The sequence below is a fragment of the Physeter macrocephalus genome, chromosome 8, assembly GCF_002837175.3.
Source record: "Physeter macrocephalus isolate SW-GA chromosome 8, ASM283717v5, whole genome shotgun sequence".
NCBI classification, from domain to species: domain Eukaryota; kingdom Metazoa; phylum Chordata; class Mammalia; order Artiodactyla; family Physeteridae; genus Physeter; species Physeter macrocephalus.
This window is the reverse complement of record NC_041221.1, coordinates 87,282,376-87,298,394: the sequence shown is the minus strand read 5'-3', so window position 1 is coordinate 87,298,394 and position 16,019 is coordinate 87,282,376. Positions and strand designations below refer to the sequence as shown.

Sequence of the window (16,019 nt, the reverse complement as noted above, 5' to 3'; positions counted from 1 at the left end):
CACAGAAAAAGTTTGTTTGTTGCTGCCACTGCTGCTTCTACTCTTGTTGATAAAATTGATAAGGAAATTATCTTGATTTCTGCTTCACTGTATTGCTCCTCAATAACTTGGGAAAGTTAATATATGTTTGAGTTAACTCCAAAATAGAGTTCAACAAATATTGAGTAGTAAAACAAAACATCTAAGCCTTAGCCCTTGGTAGGATTTTTGAAAAGACTTTAAAAATTGGTCTATACAAATTGAATTGAGGTAAGCAATCTTGTGTGCCCAGGCCACGGACAAAGATCTTACAGTGGGTAACTCACATCCCCTTATTACTCTAGCCTAAATTTCTCTTCATTCTTATACTCTAAATAATGCCCTCAGTCCTTTGCCCTTTACAGATAATATCAATTACTGCTGGCATTTAAACATGCTGCATTTTCATTAACAACCTATATTCTTTAAGATTTAACATATCTGCTATAGAGTACCGATATATTCTTGGTCTTCACCTTATTTATTTGTGCTGGATAATAGGCAAAACACATATGACCTGAATGGTATCACTGGACCCCAGTTACTGGAGTCCTTCAGCCTTTAAGTGTGGATTGGCTGTAATTATCAGAGGTCACCATCTGCAAGTCTTCAGCAAATGGGGCTACTAAAGACAATCACCTCCCAATTGCAAGTGAAGTTCTTACTTGCAAGCTTCTTCCTCCATTCTTGATAATGTTGAGAAGAAGGCTAAACAGTGTGGCAAAGTGAAAACTGTTTCAATGGGGAAAGAGAATATATAAAGTTTTGTGAAATTTCTGAGAGCTCAGGGTGATGTGTTACATCATATTTACCATGATTCCATTGTACACCATGAGATCAGTAGGTTTCCTTGGATTCTGTAAATCAGACTAGTTAGTCTTTACTGGATTGTCCCTGTGACTTCATAAAGGCCAAGGTTACATGAGTAGAGGACCCCAACACTAATAACATGGTATTTCTTCTCTTATCTTAAATTTCTGCATTTTTGTATTAAGAATAAATGAGCTTATAACATTTCCTGCAGGCTAGTATGTGGTCTATCACAGCAGATTCAGGCTGTGGGGTCTGGAGGAATGTGGAGGTGATGACAGTAGGAAAATATCGTAGAGGGAGGAAAAGGGAAACTAAAAAAATGATCAGAACTCCATAAATATAAAATATCTCTGTATGTTCACTTCCTTGGACAATTTAGGTTCCAAATCAATGATTTACTGTAAAATGTTTTCATTGGCTAGTTGAAATTCAGTTATTTGAGGTTTTGGCAGTGAATTGTAAGGCCTGAAAATAGTTTGTCTCAATTTTCCTCGTTCTTAGAAACTCTCTCAGTGTAACCATTTTGCTCTCTTATCCCACTCCAGCCTCCATCAGCATCTCCTTTTATATGAAGCATCTATAATATTCTATATATGCATATAATCACGTACTGTTATCTTTGCCATCTCTTTTCACTTTGTGTGAATCCAGTTTAAGCTCTTTAAAGATCTCAGATATGTGCTAATTAGAGTGGCCACCCTAAAGGTATCAGTAAATCAGGCTGCTGCTAATTCAGCCCTCTCAGTATATTTGAAATGCCCTAGGATGCACAAGGGTAATGAAAAATATCAACCCTAGAGAACAGGATTTATCACCCCTGTCAAATAACACTCACACTGATGAATTCTGACATTCACCTCAATATAAGTCAGACTCCACTTATTATTTAATTAGCCAAATCTATGTAACTTTTGCCATTAAGTTTGACAACATATGCAGCCTCTCTCTTTTCTTGTATTATGGTGTAATCTAACATGAATTAAAGAGGAATTTTAAATTAAGAGTTCAGTCTTCAAAGTCATATATTCTTTGACCTGGAGCTTGGCATCCTTTGGGTGATATGAGTTTCTCTGAAGAACTAAACCCTGTTGTAGCATTATAAGGTCTTGTGGCATTTTTAAAATGCAAATTCAAATTGAGAATTATTTCTAGAAATGGGTAGCTTATGAGTACATAACAGTTCATGTGGTGTATCTGAAATATGATTGTTGTTATTTAAATAATCTTTGGCCTGAATATTTGTTCATTGAGAACTGAACCAGATCTTCTACCTCTATGGAAATGAGTTTGGCTGTAGAATTGAAAGTGCTTCTAATTCTATTTCTTGCATAGTTGAGGAAGTCAGATCTCTTAAGTCTAAAGGGAAAGTGGATAACCCTTCAAATCAACACCACTTTGCCCCTAAAGCTTCCTTTTTAAAAAAAGAGGAACCCCCAAAAATCCCAGTTTCTAGAAATGCTTGCATGACATAGTGTACAGCAGCTGTTTTGTTAAACTGATACCCTGCCCCGTATTACATGATCCTAATAGAAATATCCCCTTCTTTTGTGGAATTTCTCCTTCCCTAATCCATCCATATGCTTCTAGTGGGAACTGCCATTAGTATACCACTTCCCTAGCCAAAAACTAGGTGGGTCCCTGACTCATACTGAGCCCAACATACTGCCCCACCCTGGGGCTACAGTGATTGTCCCAACACAAATTGGTGATTTAAGCTGGACCAGAGGACTTCTTAGTAGGGTCTAATTGTAAATTGTCAGGATCTCCTTTTGATTTTTGAGTTATATCAATGAAAGTTTTTTGGTCTGGAGTTGTCTAGAGCCATGTTACCAGTCAGGTATTTTTTTTTACTTTTTTGGTGTTGCTACAAGAAAAATTTAAATTATGTATATGCCTCATATTTTGTCTTGGATGGTACTATGATCTGAATGTTTGTGTTTCCCCCAATTCATAGGTTGAAACCTATCCCCTAATGTGATGGTATTAAGAAGTGGGACCTTTCAAGGTGATTAGGTCATGAGGGCTCTGCCCTTATGAATGAGATTAGTGCCCTTATAAAAGTAGCCTGAGAAAGCTTCCTTGCCTGTTCTGACATGTGAAGTTACAGCTAGAATACTAGTTTTTATAAACCAAATGCCGGCCCTCACCAAACACAGAACCTAAATAGGCAGGCACATTGATCTCAAACTTCCAACCTCCAGAACAGTGAGAAAAAGATTTTTGCTGTTTATAAGACACCCAGTTTGTGCTATTTTTTTATAGTAGCCTGAATGGACTAAGAAACATTGTATCCCATTGGTCAGCATTGATCAATAGATTTAATGCCGTTCCAATTAGAACCCCCCATGCTTTTGTTGAAAATTGACAGACTCATATAAAATTCATATTGAAATGCAAAGAACTAAAAATAACCAAAAGAATTTTTTAAAAAGAACAATGTTGAAGAACTTATACTATCTGGTTTCAAGACTTATTATAAAGCTACAGTAATCAAGACAATGTGATATTTGGCATAAGGATAGAGAAATAAATCAATGAAACAAGAGTACAATAACTGACTCACATAATATAACCTCAATTAATTTTCTACACGGCATGAAGGTAATTCAATGAGGAAAGGATAGTCTTTTCAACAAATAGTATTGGAGCAACTAGACAGCTATATAGAGAAAAACTGAGTCTTGATCCTCATCTCATGTGATACACAACAATAGTTTGAAATGAACCATAGTACTAAATATGAACTCTAAATGATGAAACTTCTGGAAGAAAACGTAGGAAAAAACTTTGCAACCTTAAGGTTGTTGAAAATTTCTTAGGACAAAAAAGTACAAACCATAAAAGACAAAAAAAAAAAGGTATATTGGACATTATCAACATTTAAACTTCTGCTCAATGACAGACACCAATAAAAAAAATAAAATACCACAAACAGAGAGAAAATATTTGTAATAAGTATCTCCAACTAAGGACTATATCCAGAATATAAAGAACTCTTAAAACTGAATAATAAGAACATATGCAATCTAGTTAAAATTAGGCAAATATTTTAACAGAAATTTCATAAAAGAAAATGATAGCAAATAAGGAAATAAAAAATGCTCTTAATTATTAGTGCAATGCAAATTAAAACCACAATGAGACATAGCACAAGCCCATCGGAATAGGTAAAATAATTTTAAACTAATAATACTAAGTATAAGCAAATATATGGAATAGGAATTCGCATACATTGTTGGTGGGGATGTACAGTGGTACAATCACTGTAGGAAACACTTGGGCAGTTTCTTATAAAGTTAAACATCCATTTACCATATGACCCAGCAATTCCATCCTTAGGTATTCACCCAACAGCAATAAAAACAGGTCCACACAAAGATTTGTTTATGAAATTTCATAGATTTATTCATAATAGTGTTGCCAAACCCGGCCTCTGTACACTGGCACCAAATTGAATCTTGGAGACAAGAGTTTTGGGTGAAGCAGAAAAGGATAGCTTTTATTGCTTTGCCAGGCAAAGGGGGCGGGGGCCACAGCAGGCTAATGTCCTCAAGACTGTGTGTCCCCATCCTGAAGCAGCTAGTGAGGGGAGTGTGATAGTAGTGGTTCAGGGAGCTGGGCATGATCGGCTTGAAGATATTCTTCTGATTAGTTGGTGGTGAGGTAATTGGGAATCAGCATCATCAACCTTCTGCTTCCAACCAGTCTAGGGTCTGTGTTCTTGCAGTCAGCAGTTTTCATCTGGTGGGGGTCTGCTTCCTGTTAAAACAGTTTAGGAATGTGTGTCAGGCCTTTATTTCTCTCAGGGAAGTGTGAGTTCGGTGATTCTGCTCTGTGGTGTATTTATGGTCTAAATTGTGACCACTTCCCCAGCCCAACAGCTATTCTTTGCTTCTACATCTTCACGTTTCCCAATCATTAATTCTTGACTCAGCCTTTTACTTTAAAAGGCAAGGACACAGGGGCTTGTACACAGTTTTAATAGCTCGAAATCAGAACAACCCACTGTCCATCCTCAGGTAAATGGATAAATAAATTATGATATCCATACAATGGGATACTCCTTAGCAATAACAAGGACTGAATGTCTGCTACGTTCAATAACTGAATAAATATCAAAAACATTACACTTAGTGAAAGACTTTAGATACAAAAGAGTATAAACCTTTTGATTCATATATATGAAACACTAAAAGAGACAAATTTAATCTACAGTGTAGAAAGATCACTGGTTGTCTGGGGCTAGTGAGGAAGGGAGGGACAAACGAAGGAAAAACACAAGGGAATCTTTTGGGGATGTTGGAAATGTTCTGTATCTTGATTGTGGTGGTTACATGGTTGTACTTATTTGTCAGAACTCACCAAACTGTTCACTTAAAATGAATGCATTTATTGTATGTAAATTACAATTCAATGAAGTTTAGGACTTTTTTAAAATTTAGTGAGAACAAAAAAATTTTAAGTAGGATTACAAGACTTCTTTTTTTGCATTTTATTTTAGTTTTTATTGAATTATAGTTGATTTACAGTATTATAATAGTTCTAGGTGTACAACATAGTGATTCAAAATTTTTATAAGTTTTGTTTCATTTAAAGTTATTATACAATATTGGCTATATTCCCTGTGTGGTACAATATATCCTTGTAGCTTATTTATTTTACACATAGTAGTTTGTACCTCTTAATCCCTATCTTGCCCCTCCCCCTTCCCTTTCCCCACTGTAATCACTAATTTATATCTGTGAGTCTGTTTCTCTTTCATTATATTCATTTGTTTTATTTTTTATATTCCACATATAAGTGATAACATGTAGTATTTGTATTTCCCTGACTTATTTCATTTAGCATAATGCACTCCAGATTCATCCATATTGTTAAAAATGGCAAAATTTTCATTCTTTTTTTATGGCTAAGTAATATTCCATTGTATATATGTACTACATCTTCTTTATCCATTCATCTGTTGATGGACAACCAGCTTGCTTCCATATCTTGGCAGTTGTAAATAATACTGCTATGAACATTGGAGTGCATGTATCTTTTCAAATCAGTGTTTTCTTTTTTTTTGGATATATATCTAGGAGTGGAATTGCTGGGTTATATGATAGTTCTATTTTTAATTTTTTGAGAAACTTCCATAAAGTTTTCCAATTTACATTCCCATCAACAGTGTACAAGAGTTCCCTTTTCTTCACATCCTTGCCAACATTTGTTATTTGTGATCTGTTTGGTGATGGCCATTCTGACAGATGTGACACGGTGTCTCATTGTGGTTTTGATTTACATTTCTCTAATAATTAGCAGTGTTGCACATCTTTTCATGTGCCAGTTGGCCATATGTATGTCTTCTTTGGAAAAATGTCTATTCACTTCTTCTACCCATTTTTTAATCAAGTTGTTTGCTTTTTTGATGTTGAGTTGTATGGGCTGTTTATATATTTTGGCTATTAACTGCTTGTTGGTCATATCATTTGCAAATATTTTCTCCCATTCAGTAGGTTGTCTTTTCATTTTGTGGATAGTTTCCTATGCTGTGCAAAAGCTTTTAAGTTTCATTAGGTCCTATTTGTGTATTTTTGCTTTTATATATTTTGCCTTAGGAGACAGATCCAAAAAAAATATTGCTACAGTTCATGTCAAAGACTGTTCTGCCTATGTTGAATTCTAGGGGTTTTAAAGTTTCTTATATTTAGGTATTTAAAGTTTCTTATATTTAGGTATTATATATTTCTTATATTTAGGTATTATATTTAGGTCTTTAATCCATTTTGAGTTTATTTTTGTATATGTGTAAGAAAATGTTCCAATTTCATTCTTTTACATGTAGCTGTCCAGTTTTCCCAGCACCATTTATTGAAGAGACTGTCATTTCCTTACTGTATATTCATGCCTCCTTTGCCATAGATTAATTGACCATAAGTGTATGAGTTTATTTACAGGCTCTCAATTCTGTTCCATTGAGCTATATGTCTGCTTTTGTGCCAATACCATACTGTTTTGATTACTGTAGCTTTGTGGTATAGTCTGAAGTCAGGGACAGGATTCCTCCAGCTCTATTCTTTTTTCTCAAGATTGTTGTAGCTATTTGGGCTCTTCTGTGTTTCCATATAAAATTTTAAATTATTTGTTCTAGTTCTGTGAAAAAAGACATTGGTATTTTGATAAGGATTGCATTGAATTTGTAGATCGCCGTGGGTAGTATGGTTATTTTAACAATAGTAATTCTTCTAATCCATGAATACAGTGTAATTTTCCATCTGTTTGTGTCATCTTCAGTTTCTTTCATCAGTGTCTCATAGTTTTCTGAGTACAGGTTTTTTACTTCCTTAGATTTATTTCTAGGTTCTTTAATTCTTTTTTGTTTTTTTGTGGTATGCGGGCCTCTCACTGTTGTGGCCTCTCCCATTGCGGAGCACAGGCTCTGAACGCACAGGCCCAGTGGCCATGGCGCACGGGCCCAGCCACTCCGCGGCATGTGGGATCTTCCCGGACCGGGGCACGAACCCGCGTCCCCTGCATCGGCAGGTGGATTCTCAACCACTGCACCACCAGGGAAACCCCTTTAATTCTTTTTGACGTGATGGTAAACTGGATTATTTTCTTAATTTCTCTTTCTTTTAGTTCATTGTTAGTGTATAGAAATGCAACAGATTTCTGTATATTAATCGTGTATCCTGCAACTACACCAAATTCATTGACAAGCTCTCATAGTTTTTTGGTGGCATCTTTAGGATTTTCTATGTATAGTATCATGTCTTCTGCAAACAGTGAGTGTTTTACTTCTTCCCTTCCAATTTGGATTCCTTTTATTTCTTTTTCTTGTCTGATTGCTGTGAATAGGACTTCCTATACTATGTTGAATTACAGTGGTGAGAGTGGGCATCCTTGTCTTGCTCCCGATCTTAGAGAAAATGCTTTCAGCTTTTCATCTTGAGTATGATGTCAGCTATGGGCTTATCATAATGGCCTTTATTATGTTGGGTATGTTCCCTCTATACCCACTTTCTGGAGGGTTTTATCATAAATGAATGTTGAATTTTCTCAGATTTTTTTTCTGCATCTGTTGAGATGATCATACGATTTTTATTCTTCATTTTGTTAATGTGGTGTATCACATTGATTTGTGGATATTGAAACATCCTTGCATCCCTGGGATAAATCCCACTTAATCATGATGTATGATCCTTTTAATATATTGTTGAATTCAGTTTGCTAATATTTTGTTGAGTATTTTTGAGTCATATTCATCAGTGATATTAGCCTGTCATTTCCTTTTTTGTGATATCTTTGTCTAATTTTGGTATCAGGTGATGCTGGCCTCAGAATGAATTAAGAAACATTCCTTCCTCTGCTATTCTTTGAAATAGTGGGAGAGGGATAGGTGTTAACTCTTCTCAAATGTTTGGTATAATTCACCTGTGAAGCTCTTCCTGGATTTATGTTTGTTGGGAGGGTTTTTTTTTGTTTGTTTGGTTTTTTACTGACATTTTCATTACTGGTAATCAGTCTGTTTGTATTTCTGTTTCTTCCTGGTTCAGTCTTGAGAGATTATACATTTCTAGGAATTTGTTCATGTCTTCTAGGTTGTCCATTTTATTGGCATATAATTGTTCATAGTAATCTCTTATAATCTTTTGTATTTCTTGAGCATCAGTTGTAACTTCTTTTTCATTTCTAATTTTATTGATATGGGCTCTCCTTTTTCTTGATTAGACTGACTACAGGTTTATAAATTTTTCTTATCTTTTTGAAGAAGCAGATCTTAGTTTCATTGATCTTTTCTAATTTTTTTAGTCTCTTTCATTTATTTCTGCCTTGATCTTTAATTTTATTGTTGTTGTTGTTCTACTAACTTTGGGGTTTTTGTTTTGTTTTGTTTTTAACAGAAGGAAGGTTTAATATTACCATAATGTATAACATTACATTTAGAACAGTTTTTCTTTCAAATGGTGACTAGGTATTTGAAGGATTTGCCAGGGAAATGTTGTGACTCTAACCTCAAAGCTCAATTTGTGGCCAATGGGGACAGGACATCATTTCAGATCTTTTAATCAAAGTTGTATTGCATTTTATTGGAGCACTGAAACCTCCACAAACAAGGACCCCCTTTTTTAATCCTATTTTTTAATTGAAGTATAGTTAATATACAATATTAGATAAGTTACATGTGAATAATGTAGTGATTCAAAATTTTTTAAGATTTTACTCTATTTGTAGTTATAAAATATTGGCTATATTCCATGTATTGTACAATATATCCTTGTAGTTTATTTTATACATAATAGTTTGTACCTCTTAATCCCTTACCCCTGTATTGCCCCTTCCCTCTTGCCTCTCCCCACTGGTAACCACTAATTTGATCTCTATATCTGTGAGCCTGTTTCTTTTTTGTTATATTCACTAGTTGGTTTTGTTTTTTTAGATTCTACATGTAAGTGATATCATACGGTATTTGTCTTTCTCTCTCTGACTTATTTCACTTAGCATAATACCTTTCAAGTCCATCCATGCTGCTGCAAATGACAAAATTTCATTCTTTTTAATGGCTGAGTAGTATTCCATTCCATATTCCACATCTTCTTTATCCATTCGTCTGTTAATGGACACTTAGATATCTTCTATATCTTCTAACTTTGGGTTTTGTTTGTTTCCTTTTTTCTGGTTCCTTTAGTTGTGAGGTTAGGTTGTTTACTTGAGATTTCTTAGACTTATATTTCTATACACTTCCCTCTTAGAACTGCTTTTGCTGCTTCCCATGGATTTGGATCTTTGTGCTTCCGTTTTAATTTGTCTCCAGGTATTTTTTAATTTCTTTTTTAATTTCTTCAGTAATTCATTGCTTGTTTAGTAGCATATTGTTTAGCTCCACGTGTTTGTGTTTCTTTGCAGTTTTTTCATTGTAGTTGATTTCTAGTCTCATAGACTTGTGGTCAGAAAAGATACTTGATATAATTTCAGTTTTCTTAAATTTAGTGAGAGTTTATTTTGTTGCCTAACATGTAATCTATCCTGGAGAATGTTCCATGTGCACTTGAAATGAATGTGTACTCTACTGCTTTTTTTTTTTTTTTTTTTTTTTGGTGGTATGCGGGCCTCCCTCTGCTGTGGCCTCTCCCGTCGCGGAGGACAGGCTCCGGACGCGCAGGCTCAGCGGCCATGGCTCACGGGCCCAGCCGCTCCGCGGCACGCGGGATCCTCCCAGACCGGGGCGCGAACCCGGTTCCCCTGCATCGGCAGGCGGACGCGCAACCGCTGCGCCACCAGGGAAGCCCCAATCTACTGCTTTTTGATAGAATGGTATATATGTGTGTATAAAATCCATTTGGTCTAATGTGTTATTTGAGGCCAGTGTATAAAATCCATTTGGTCTAATGTGTTATTTGAGGCCAGTGTTTCCTTATTAATTTTCTATCTGGATGATTTGTCCATTGATTTAAGTGGGGCTGTTAAAGGCCCTTACTATTATTGTGTTGCTGTCAATTTCTTCCTTTGTGTCTGTTAATATATGCTTTATGTATTTAGGTGCTCTTATGTTGCGTGCACGTATATTTTAAATTGTTACGTTTTCTTCTTGGGTTGATCACTTCATCATTAGGTAATATCCTTCTTTATCTCTTGTTGCAGTCTTTGTTTTAAAGTCATTTTGTCTAATATAAATATTGCTACCCTGGCTTTCTTTTCATTTTCATTTGCATGGAATACCTTTTCCATCTACTACTTTCAGCCTGTGTGTATTTTTAGATGTGAACTGAGTCTCTTGTAGGCAGCATATATATGGATCATGTTTTTGTATCCATTCAGCCACTCTGTGAAATTTTTTTTCAATTTGAAAACAGTCACTGTTTATTAACTGACTAGATTACAAAAATAATCATGGTAGATACCTTAGTTCATCCTTCTAATAAGCCTGTTGTCTGGTCTTTCCTGTTGCCAGCATCTCCACCTTCTACAAAATGGGTGGTCTTTTTCTTCATTCCGCCTCATGGAGAAGACAATCTGAAGGGCCACAGAAGTTGTTTACTTCTTTGAAAAGTTTTCCAACAGTATAGAGCTCATGAATCAGATCCTCCATGCATATGATGCCATGTTTGCCAAGAGATCAAGCAATCAACATATTATCCATCAGGGGAATTTGCTTCTTGTTGATTTTACCAAAACCACGCTTGTAGATCAATTCATTTACTGACTTCAGTTTTGACTACCCCCGTGCAATGTATGGTTCCACAATTCTCAGCATGTTAATTGAAGCCTGTTGAGCTTTACAAAGGTTCCATTGAAGATGTGACAGAGGTGAAGGAGCTGCAACACCTTTCAAACCTTTGGCCTCACACCATTGATACCTCTGATACTGATGACAAATGCCAATTTGGGTTCTGTAGGTACCTGGAAGTTGCTGGCTTTTCTTGCCATACTAGCCATTCAAATTTCAGTCTGCCTGTATTCCTTGTGATCATGCTTAGCTTTTTCATAGATAAGCTTCCTCCTTGCCTTTCAAAACATCTTTTGGCAAAATTTCTTTCTTAGGCTCTTGATCTTAAGCTCTGTGAAATTCTTTCACTTTTTCTTTTTTTAAAAACAAATATTTATTTATTCATTTATTTATTTGGCTGCATCGGGTCTTAGTTGCAGCGTGCGGGATCTTCATTGCGGCATGTGGGGTCTTTCATTGTGGCGCACAGTCTTCTCTCTAGTTGTGGCGCATGGGCTCCAGAGTGCCCAGGCTCAGTAGTTGCAGTGTGCAGCCTGTCTAGTTGTGGCATGTGGGCTCCAGAGCACGTGGGCTCAGTAGTTGCAACACATGAGCTCTCTAGTTGTGGTGCACAGGCTTAGTTGCCCTGTGGCATGTAAGATCTTAGTTCCCCAACCAGGGATCAAACCTGTGTCCCCTGCATTGGAAGGCATTCTTAACCACTGGACCACCAGGGAAGTCCCATCTTTCACTTTTTCTTAAGGGTTTCTGGCACAGCAGGAACCTTCTTTTTCTTCTCTTCTGCACCCTCCATGGTTCCAGCCAGGAAAGAGCACTGTATGACTTTTGATTGGAGTGTCTAGTCCATTTACATTTAAAGTAATTATTGATAGGTATGTACTTATTGCCAATTTGTTAATTATTTGGGGGTTGTCTTGTAGTTCTTTTTGTTCCTTTCTTCTTCTTTTGTTCTCTTCCCTTCTGATTTGATGACTACCTTTAGTTGATGTTTGGATTATTTTCTCTTTTGTGTGTGTGTATCTTTTATAGATTTTTTGGTTTGTAGTTACCATAAGGTTTATATATAGCAATCTCTCTGTGTATATATATATGTGTGTGTGTGTGTGTGTGTGTGTGATTATTTTAAGTTGATTATCTCTTAATTTCAAACTCATTTCAAAAAACCTACGTTTTTACTCCCCTCACCCATGATTGCTGTTTTTGACGTCATATTTTATACATTTGTGTTTTGTGTTTCCCTTAACTACTTATTGCAGCTATAGATGATTTTACTACCTTTGTCTTTTAACCTTCCTACTAACTTTATATGTGGTTGATTTACTACCTTTACTGTACATTTGCCCTTACTGATGAGCTTTTTCCTTTTGTAATTTTCACATTTGTAGTTGTGTCCTTTCCTTTTTCACTTACAAAAGTTGCTGTAACATTTCTTACAAAGCTGGTTTGGTGGTGCTGAACTCTTAGATTTTGCTTTGTCTGTAAAACTTTTGATCTCTCCATCAAATCTGAATGAAAGCCTTTCCAGGTAGAGTATTCTTGGTTTTAGATTTTTCCCTTTCATTGCTTTAAATATATTGTGCCATCCACTTCTAGCCTGCAGAGTTTCTGCTGAAAAGTCAGATCATAGCCTTATGAGAGTTCCCTTGTATGTAATTTGTTGCTTTTCCTTGCTGTTTTTAATACCCTCTCTTTAACTTTTGCCATTTTAATTACAATGTGTCTTGGTTTGGTCCTCTTTGGGTTGATCCTGTGTGGGACTCTCTGTGCTTCCTGCACCTGGATATCTGTTTTCTTTCGCAGATTAGGGAAGTTTTCAGCTATTATGTTCAAATATGTTCTCTGCCCCTTTCTTTCTCTCTTCTGGGATCCCTATAATGTGAATGTTAGTATGCTTGATGTCCCAGAGATTTCTTAAACTGTCCTAATTTCATTTTGTTGTTTTTTTCTTTTTTTCTGTTCAGCTTCAGTGATTTCTACTACTCTGCCTTCCAGCTTAATGATCCATTCTTATTCCTCTGTATCTTATAATCTATATTGATTCCTTCTAGTGTAGTTTTTCATTTCAATTTTGTATTCTTCAGCTCTTTTTGGTTCTTCTTTATATTTTCTAACTTTTTATTAAACTTCTCACTGTGTTCATTCTTCTCTGAGTCTCTGATAATCTTTATAATCATTACCATCTCCACTTTATGTAGTTCTTCTGGGGGTTTGTCTTATTCCTTCCTTTGAAACATGTTCCTCTGTCATCTCTTTTTACCTAATTTGCTGACTTTATTCCTATGTATCTCGTAGGTTGGTTACATTTCCCAACTTGGAGAAGTGGCCTTTTGTAGGAGACATCCTATGCATCTTAGCAGTGCATTCTCTCATCAGAGCTATATTCTCTAGTGGTACTCCCTATTTGGACTGTGTGGGCCCCTCTGTTGTGGCTGGCTGACTACTGTTTGCAGTCTGGTAGGCATGGCTGGCCCCTGGTCCAGTTGGTAGCCAGCCCTGCCTTGTGCAGAGGCTACTGGCCACTGGTTGGCAGGGCTGGGTCATGAGGTAGCTGGCTATGGAAACCTAGGGGAACCCAGGACTAGTGCTGGCCCACTGGTAGGCAGAACCAGGTTCTGGGGTGGGTGGTTGTGAGGCCAAGATTCCCAGATCTAGTGTCGGCCTGCTGGTGCATGGGGTCAATTCCTAATATGACTAGCTACAGGTTCTAGGGTGTCCCAAAGCTGGTACTGGCCCACTGGTAAATAGGATGGGATCCTAGGCAGCTGGCTGAGGGGTCAAAGGCATCTCGGAGCTAGTGTTGGCCTGCTGTTTTGTGGGGCCAGGACCCATGGCATCCTGGGTCTGGTGCCAGCTTGCTGGTGGGTTGGCTGGGTCCTGACAAGGGAGGGTGAAGGGCTGTGGTTGTCCTGGGGTCGCTGTCTACCTGCTGATGGGTGGCATCAGGGCCCAGGAGATCCTGGGCCTGGTACCTGCCCACCAATGGGTGAAGCCAAGTCCTGGTGTTAGTGCCAGCCCACTGGCAGGCAGAGCTGGATCCTAGGGTCTCTGGCTGCAGGCCCTGGGGGTCCTGGAGCTGGTGTTGGCCCTCTTGTGGGTGAGGCCTATTCCTGACATGGCTGGCTGCAGGGTGCAGGGTGTCCCAAAGCTTGTGTCAGCCTGTTAGGGGTTGAGGCTGAATCCTGGGATGGCTGGCTGAGGGGTCCAAGCTATCTCAGAGTTGGTGTTGGCCTTATGGTGAGCAGGACTGGAGCCTAGGTGGTCCCAGGGTTGATGCCACCCTGCTGGTGGATGGACTGAGTCCTATCATGACAGGCTGTGGGGTTGCAGTTGTCCTGGGGCTGGTGTCCACCTGCTTGTTGGTGGGGCTGGGGCCCAGGGGGTCCCAGGGCTAATTTCTGTCCACTTGTGGGTGAGGCTGGTCCTGAGGCTAGTGCCAGCTCACTGCTGGATACGGCCAGGGAGCAAGGGGTCCTAGGGTTGGTGCCTGCCCACTAGTGGGCAGAGCTGGGTCCTGAGGTCTCTGGCTGCAGGGTCCTGGGGGTCCCGGGGCTAGTGCTGTTGCCCTGGTATGTGCTGCTGGGTCTTGGTCCCTCTGGTGGACAGGGCTACGTCCTGGGGCAGCTGTGGGCTCAGGGGGTCTTAAGGCAGAAGGCCTGTTGGTAGATGGTGCTGTGTTTCTAGCTGCTTAGCCTGAGGCATCTGAGTACTAGTGCCAACAGGCTTGTGGGCAGAGTTGGGTCCTAGCATTAATAACCTAGAGGGAGGATTCCAAAATGATGCTTACCAGAAAGAGAGTCCACATGGTAGAACAAGCTCCTGAAAATAGCTGCCACCAATGTCATGTCCCCAGGGTGAGCTCCAGTTGCCTCCTGCCTGTCTGGGAGGCTCTCCATGATGAAAGGATAGGTCTGACCCAGGATCCTTTCAAATTACTGCTTCTACCTTGGATCCTGGAGCACGTGCGATTTCTCTATTTCCCACAGCCCTCTGTGTCTCCAAAAGTAAGTCCATCTGGCCTACAAAGCCAAACGTTCTGGGGGCTTGTCTTCCTGGTGAAGCACCCCTGGGCTGCAGAGACCCATTGCTCCTTGGGGAGAACATCTGCAGTTTTGATTGCCTTCCTGTTTGTGTATCACCCACTCGAGGGTATGGTTCTTAACTCCTACCTTTCTCATTGTGTTTCCTTCTTTATATCTTTAGTTGTATAATAGAAGATCTTTTCTGCTAGATTCCAGTATCGTTCATCAACAGTTGCTCTGTAAATAGTGGTAATTTTGGTGTGACTATGAGAGGAGGTGAGCTCAAGGTCTTCCTACTCTGCCATCTTGCCAGGCACCTATAAGACTATTTTAAATTTGTATTTAAAGCTCTTATTATAATCTTTATTTAAAGATAAATTCTTACCAATAACATTCCCTTTGCTCTACTCTGTATTTCACTTTCCTATAAAATGATCTGGTCTCACTTTGTGGTTTTGGTCCATCTTTTGATATAGCGACAATGTTAAGAGATAGTCAAGTTTTAAGGATGCAAAAAATTAAGAAATAACTTGAACAGTACTTCATAAACCTAAGAAGTTGATGACTCACTAGCTATTTGTAGAACAATTTTGTTTTAAAGAAGAAAGGAAGAACCTCCCTCCAGAGTTCCAAGTTCCTGATGCATATCTATAACGTAAAAGTTGCTTTTGTAGATACTAGGCTGAGAAATAATTTCCGGGCAGTCAAGTGCTATAACCCACAATGGTACATCTTTGTCAAAGAATGAAAATTCTATCTATAAGACAAATTATTATAGTTATTGTGTGTTTTGTCCACAAGAGAAAATAAAATTATAGAACCTCAAGTCATAAATACATGGATCATAGCTTGTGAGCTTTGTTAACATTTTATCAGCTATAAAAGAAGTCTAGTGGAGCTAAACATGTGTGTTTTTTGGTTACTCTTTTATGCTATCCTCAAACTATTATCTGTCAGTA

The 16,019-nt window shown here is 38.1% G+C and overlaps 1 pseudogene; it reads right to left on the bottom strand.

Moving 5' to 3' along the window:
• Positions 1 to 10,716: 10,716 nt before the first annotated feature.
• LOC102992321 (60S ribosomal protein L7-like) lies at positions 10,717 to 14,934 on the bottom strand (annotated as a pseudogene).
• Positions 14,935 to 16,019: the final 1,085 nt, after the last annotated feature.